This window comes from Cololabis saira, chromosome 5, assembly GCF_033807715.1.
Source record: "Cololabis saira isolate AMF1-May2022 chromosome 5, fColSai1.1, whole genome shotgun sequence".
Taxonomy (NCBI): domain Eukaryota; kingdom Metazoa; phylum Chordata; class Actinopteri; order Beloniformes; family Belonidae; genus Cololabis; species Cololabis saira.
Window position 1 is genome coordinate 3,875,967 of NC_084591.1, and position 7,102 is coordinate 3,883,068.

Consider the following 7,102-nt stretch of genomic DNA (forward strand, 5'->3'; position numbering starts at 1 on the left):
AAAACATAAAAACAAACGGCATAGGCTTCAAATTAAAACAAACTAAAGTACACTAAAACCAACCATCACAATACATTAAACTTATATCCCACCTAATGCCCTCAGATTTAGATAACATTTGGATACAAATTGATGTATATGGCTTAATTTAGGGTGGCGAATTATGTTTTGTGTTGTGGATAACCAGGGGCCTGTACTACGAAGCAAGTTCAACATATCCAGGATATCTTCTCCTTATCCAGATTCACTAACCCGGACAATTGCAATCACGCTAAGCGGTCACACGACGGTGGTTATCAACTCGGTAGATCGACCCAGCTTTCTCCAATCTGGATATGAGCGCGTGCACATAAAAGGGGCGGTGTTTTCAGCGCATGACCAATCGCAAGCATGGAGAAGTCCGCTGTCAGAGCCGCTTATTTCAGTAGCGAAGAGCAAACAATAATTCTACAGAAATACGATGAGTATAGGCATATAATACAGGCAAAAAGCAACACAGTTGCAGCTGCAAAATCCAGGAAAGACAGCTGGCAAAAGATCGCTGACTGTATAAATGCGTAAGTTCATAGGGATATAAACATCACTGCCCCATCATTAGGGCATAAGTAGATCTGACTATAATTACAGTTGTCTATTCTGTTAAATGCATGTGTTGCTTAGATGTATTCGTATGGCGTGTATGACAATTGTAGCCTCATTCCTTCAGCTGCAACCCCAGCGGAGTAAAACGCACATGGGAGCAAATAAAAAATAAATACTAAAACATAATTCAAAGCGGTAAGTAGGCTTTTATATCTTAGAAGTACAACAAGTACAAGGCTTTAGTGTTTCTATCACTCTCTGTTTTAGGATGATATCAGTATACAAAAGCACAATGAAATAGCATTGACATTACTTGCAGCAAACAGAAAAAAAAAAATGACAAGAAGAAGACAGGAGGGGGCCCTCCTACGCAGGAGTACACTCCTGCTGAGGAGCTGGCCCTCTCCAACAACGAAGGGCGTCCTTTAATGGATGGGGTAGAAGGGGGTGTTTCTTCAGACCCTGGTGGCAGTGGCAGCTGCTCCCAACAGGCCACATTTGTACAGGGTAAGTGTCAATGTTAAAAGACTGAGTTGCTAATAAAACAAAATTATATACAAATTATTGTGGGAGTAAGTAACATCATTTTACTTTCTCTACAGTTGATGGGGAGACATTGGTGCTGCTGCCACCACCCACATACACTCTGTCCCATACAGAGGTAACAGTGGAAACAACCTGTCATATACACTGCCATGTCATCTGTGGTTGCTGATCATGGATTAAATAGACCATTTACATGTCCTGTGTTTTCAGGTGGAGGATGATGAGACAGTCTCTGTCTGTTCAGAGAGAGCTTTGGCGGTACACTTAAGTCTTTTTTAATCAATTTTATTCACTTGTCAATTTGCCCATCTTAACACAGGTGGTGAGAGTGTGGACACTTGGCTGTAATTGATTTCCCTTTAATTTCTTGCTAATGGTGGTGGTCTGCACATGGGAGTAAAAACTGCTTCAAGTGCTCTCTATCCTAATATGAATCAATTGCTTCCATTGCTATGATCCTAATTTTGCAGGAAGAAGGAAATCTTCCTCCCCCTGAGCCTATGGCCTCCACATCTAGGCCAAGGGGATCACAAGTGGTAATGAATTAACCTTCATTTAAATAGGGTAGTCAAGAGTAACATTTGCACCTTTCTTCAAGTTACCATAGCAAAGTGACAATGCTTAAATGTCACAGCTACTGTATTATGTGTTTGATTTGTTTCAGGTTGGAGCAGACAATGTGAGAGCTCTTTACAAAAGGACACTGGAGCTAGATATAGAAAACAAAAAGCTTGACATTGAGTACAAGAAATACAAAATAAAGAAAGTTAAACTGGAGGTGGAGAATCTGGATCGTTCATACAGGTACTCATCAGGGAAAGCAAAGGGGTTTTGGTGGTCCCTGAATACGCGTTCTCTTCGGAGGGATCCTCTCACGATCCGCGCACCGAGCTCCACTGGATTCTCTTCGAAAGGGCATGCCATTTTCCAAGAGAGCTGATTGGTCAGAGGGCGGTGCTTTTATACCCGGCGATCTGTATCTCGAACATAACCTGCTCCGGAGCAGGTTAGCTGTTCAGCATAAGTTACCATGGCGATGTACCCCGGTAAGAAGTGAACCACCGTCGTAGTCCTGAAAACCCAGGGTTAAACCTGAAGTAAATCCTGCTTCGTAGTACAGGCCCCTGGAAGCAGATTCAACAAACTCTGAGTCTAAACCTGAACTCTGAGTTGACTTACCCTGAGGTAGGAAACTCAAGGCCAATTCCAATCTCCACCCTCACAGACTCGCAGACTTACGTGCATGCTCCCGCACCTTGCGTAAGGGCTTAGGGCTGTCCCATTCCTCAAGTGGTTAAGTGCGCGAGGGCTCCCGGCAGCCATTTTGAGCCCTTACTGCTCACTTCCCGTAAGTCAGCATCCCAGCACACTTTGGGAAAGGGAATTACCCACAGTTCATTGCGTTGTGACATAAAAGGAGGTTACCAGGGAGAATGTAAACAAAACAGGGGGCGGAGGAAAAGGAGCAGAGCTGGTAGAGGAGCCAAAAACTGTACTCAAGTAAAAGTACTGTTACTTCAGAATAATATGACTCAAGTAGAAGTAAAAAGTAGTCATCCAAATAATTACTTGAGTAAAAGTAAAAAAAGTACTTGGTGAAAAAACTACTCAAGTACTGAGTAACTGTTGAGTAACGTCTGATTTATTTTTTTAACACAATCATTCAAACAGACAAAAGTACAAAATAATCATCTTCAGGCAAATTAAATCAATAAAATAATAAAATAAATTAATTAAAATTAATAAAAAAATAGCTTAAATTAAAATAATCTTAAAGTAAATTCATGTACTTTAATAAATAATAAAATAAATAAAATAACAGAATAAAAAAATAAATTAAGCACAAGTAGCACAAAATTTCAAGCCTTTATACTTTTCTTTTTTAACCAGGCAGAACTAGAACAAACATGAACTCATAGAAACTCTGTGTGTGTTTGAGTCTGTGTAAATGTGACAAAACATGCAAAAACTAACATTTTTCTCAAAGAATCACTCAGTGATGTCATGAGATTGACGCGTACGCGGATAAAAGGGATAAAAGAAAAGTAACAGCTCAACGTTCCTAATGTAGCGGAGTAAGAGGAACAGTTTCTTCTTCACAAATCTACTCAAGTAAAAGTAAAAAGTATAGTGATTCAAAACTACTCCTAAAAGTACAACATTTCCCAAAACTTACTCAAGTAAATGTAAAGGAGTAAATGTAACTCGTTACTACCACCTCTGAAAAGGAGCCACGTGCAACTGCGACTGCGGGACGTAGGAAATTCACCTGTAAGTATAAATACATATCCCACTGATGAGTTAAATTCAGAAACTGTTGTCCCGTGATGATTTTACAACGGTCCTATTATTTCCTTCACAAACAGGGAGCGACCAACAAACGCTCCGCTTAATCGAACTCCGTTTGGAGAATAAGACCCTGTCTACGGGTCACAGAAATGCCTCTTCCCAAGCGTTTGAGTATGTATTAAGATAGCAATCTGCAGAAATGTCAGTTCATGATTATTTATTTAGCGGGTCATGACTAAACCATAACTTGAGATATATTATTACACACACTCCTGCTGTGGTTCATGTCATGCACACATAATCAGAATCCCTTCACAACATACACTTTCTACACTCAACAGTGTCATCATTAAAGAGATGGACCTAGTAGGGGTCATAACAGCGAGCCAGGCTGCAAAAAAGTGGGAAAACTTGAAGAAGTACAGGGTGAATAAAGTTTGATGTGTCACAATAGTTTGGTGAATGGGTCACTGGATCACATAAGGGATTCTTCTGCTTGTGGATATGCTTCACACCATGGTGGATCTTCGGAAATCACCTGTCTCCGGTCCTGCAGTATAAATGGGGTTCATAACAAAATATAATTTGACCTTGTCTCCTTCACACAGGATCTGATCTTGCCGAAGACTGGCTCTGGAACAGAGGGTGGAGGGGTCACAGCCACAACCTGGCCTTATTATGAGGCCATGCACAGAGCCCAGAGGGACTCCGTCAGGCCTCTCAATCTGATTGCCACTGCAGTGGACTCTAGTGAAGAGGGGCCTGATGAGGGGCCTTGTTCCTCTGTTCCAGGGCCTGATGAGGGGCCTTGTTCCTCTGTTCCAGGGCCTGATGACGGGCCCTGGTACTTCTGCTCCTGCTCCATCCAAGATGAAGAGGAAGAGGAAGAATGAGGTGTTATCCTTTTTAAAGGACTACACTGACAAACAACTCAAGAGGCAGAAGGAGCTGGACGAAAAGGAGGAGGGGAGGGAAAAGAGGAGGGATGAGCAATTATCCGAATTAATCAAGATTTTTGGCAAGATTGTTGACAAAAATTAGTTTTCCTCATCATTTGTTCAGTCATAATTTGAGGTTCAATTTCTTTTGTTTCATTTCATATTGGACATATCCTCAGTTGACCTGTGTAATAAACAGACTTTCTTTTCCCTTACCTGAGTACAGTGTTTGAATTAATATTTCCTGTGTTAACAGAAATGCATACATGTAAATACTAGCAAGATAGTTTTAAATCCAACACAAACAAGTCAGGCAGTGTATTTGTTTATTTGATTTGTTCATTTAATTGGATCCCCATTAGCTGCCACCAGAGTGGCAGCCACTCTTCCTGGGGTCCACACAACAAAACATAAGACACAATAAATCAACAAAACGTAAACACAATAAGACATCAAAACATCACATGAGACACAATAGATATCATGTCTGACAAAACATAAAAACAAACGGCATAGGCTTCAAATTAAAACAAACTAAAGTACACTAAAACCAACCATCACAATACATTAAACTTATATCCCACCTAATGCCCTCAGATTTAGATAACATTTGGATACAAATTGATGTATATGGCTTAATTTAGGGTGGCGAATTATGTTTTGTGTTGTGGATAACCAGGGGCCTGTACTACGAAGCAAGTTCAACATATCCAGGATATCTTCTCCTTATCCAGATTCACTAACCCGGACAATTGCAATCACGCTAAGCGGTCACACGACGGTGGTTATCAACTCGGTAGATCGACCCAGCTTTCTCCAATCTGGATATGAGCGCGTGCACATAAAAGGGGCGGTGTTTTCAGCGCATGACCAATCGCAAGCATGGAGAAGTCCGCTGTCAGAGCCGCTTATTTCAGTAGCGAAGAGCAAACAATAATTCTACAGAAATACGATGAGTATAGGCATATAATACAGGCAAAAAGCAACACAGTTGCAGCTGCAAAATCCAGGAAAGACAGCTGGCAAAAGATCGCTGACTGTATAAATGCGTAAGTTCATAGGGATATAAACATCACTGCCCCATCATTAGGGCATAAGTAGATCTGACTATAATTACAGTTGTCTATTCTGTTAAATGCATGTGTTGCTTAGATGTATTCGTATGGCGTGTATGACAATTGTAGCCTCATTCCTTCAGCTGCAACCCCAGCGGAGTAAAACGCACATGGGAGCAAATAAAAAATAAATACTAAAACATAATTCAAAGCGGTAAGTAGGCTTTTATATCTTAGAAGTACAACAAGTACAAGGCTTTAGTGTTTCTATCACTCTCTGTTTTAGGATGATATCAGTATACAAAAGCACAATGAAATAGCATTGACATTACTTGCAGCAAACAGAAAAAAAAAAATGACAAGAAGAAGACAGGAGGGGGCCCTCCTACGCAGGAGTACACTCCTGCTGAGGAGCTGGCCCTCTCCAACAACGAAGGGCGTCCTTTAATGGATGGGGTAGAAGGGGGTGTTTCTTCAGACCCTGGTGGCAGTGGCAGCTGCTCCCAACAGGCCACATTTGTACAGGGTAAGTGTCAATGTTAAAAGACTGAGTTGCTAATAAAACAAAATTATATACAAATTATTGTGGGAGTAAGTAACATCATTTTACTTTCTCTACAGTTGATGGGGAGACATTGGTGCTGCTGCCACCACCCACATACACTCTGTCCCATACAGAGGTAACAGTGGAAACAACCTGTCATATACACTGCCATGTCATCTGTGGTTGCTGATCATGGATTAAATAGACCATTTACATGTCCTGTGTTTTCAGGTGGAGGATGATGAGACAGTCTCTGTCTGTTCAGAGAGAGCTTTGGCGGTACACTTAAGTCTTTTTTAATCAATTTTATTCACTTGTCAATTTGCCCATCTTAACACAGGTGGTGAGAGTGTGGACACTTGGCTGTAATTGATTTCCCTTTAATTTCTTGCTAATGGTGGTGGTCTGCACATGGGAGTAAAAACTGCTTCAAGTGCTCTCTATCCTAATATGAATCAATTGCTTCCATTGCTATGATCCTAATTTTGCAGGAAGAAGGAAATCTTCCTCCCCCTGAGCCTATGGCCTCCACATCTAGGCCAAGGGGATCACAAGTGGTAATGAATTAACCTTCATTTAAATAGGGTAGTCAAGAGTAACATTTGCACCTTTCTTCAAGTTACCATAGCAAAGTGACAATGCTTAAATGTCACAGCTACTGTATTATGTGTTTGATTTGTTTCAGGTTGGAGCAGACAATGTGAGAGCTCTTTACAAAAGGACACTGGAGCTAGATATAGAAAACAAAAAGCTTGACATTGAGTACAAGAAATACAAAATAAAGAAAGTTAAACTGGAGGTGGAGAATCTGGATCGTTCATACAGGTACTCATCAGGGAAAGCAAAGGGGTTTTGGTGGTCCCTGAATACGCGTTCTCTTCGGAGGGATCCTCTCACGATCCGCGCACCAAGCTCCACTGGATTCTCTTCCAAAGGGCATGCCATTTTCCAAGAGAGCTGATTGGTCAGAGGGCGGTGCTTTTATACCCGGCGATCTGTATCTCGAACATAACCTGCTCCGGAGCAGGTTAGCGGTTCAGCATAAGTTACCATGGCGATGTACCCCGGTGAGAAGTGAACCACCGTCGTAGTCCTGAAAACCCAGGGTTAAACCTGAAGTTACCTCGCTAACCCCAAATCCCGCTTCG

At 41.4% G+C, this 7,102-nt stretch overlaps 2 long non-coding RNA genes across 2 annotated transcripts; both read left to right on the plus strand.

Moving 5' to 3' along the window:
- Positions 1-1,224: 1,224 nt before the first annotated feature.
- LOC133443686 (uncharacterized) lies at positions 1,225-1,814 on the plus strand. The gene is made up of 3 exons (XR_009782681.1): positions 1,225-1,386; positions 1,599-1,664; positions 1,793-1,814. It is a non-coding gene; the product is annotated as an uncharacterized LOC133443686 (long non-coding RNA).
- A 4,257-nt stretch (positions 1,815-6,071) lies between these two features.
- On the plus strand, positions 6,072-6,661 carry LOC133443685 (uncharacterized). Its single transcript, XR_009782680.1, has 3 exons — positions 6,072-6,233; positions 6,446-6,511; positions 6,640-6,661. It is a non-coding gene; the product is annotated as an uncharacterized LOC133443685 (long non-coding RNA).
- Positions 6,662-7,102: the final 441 nt, after the last annotated feature.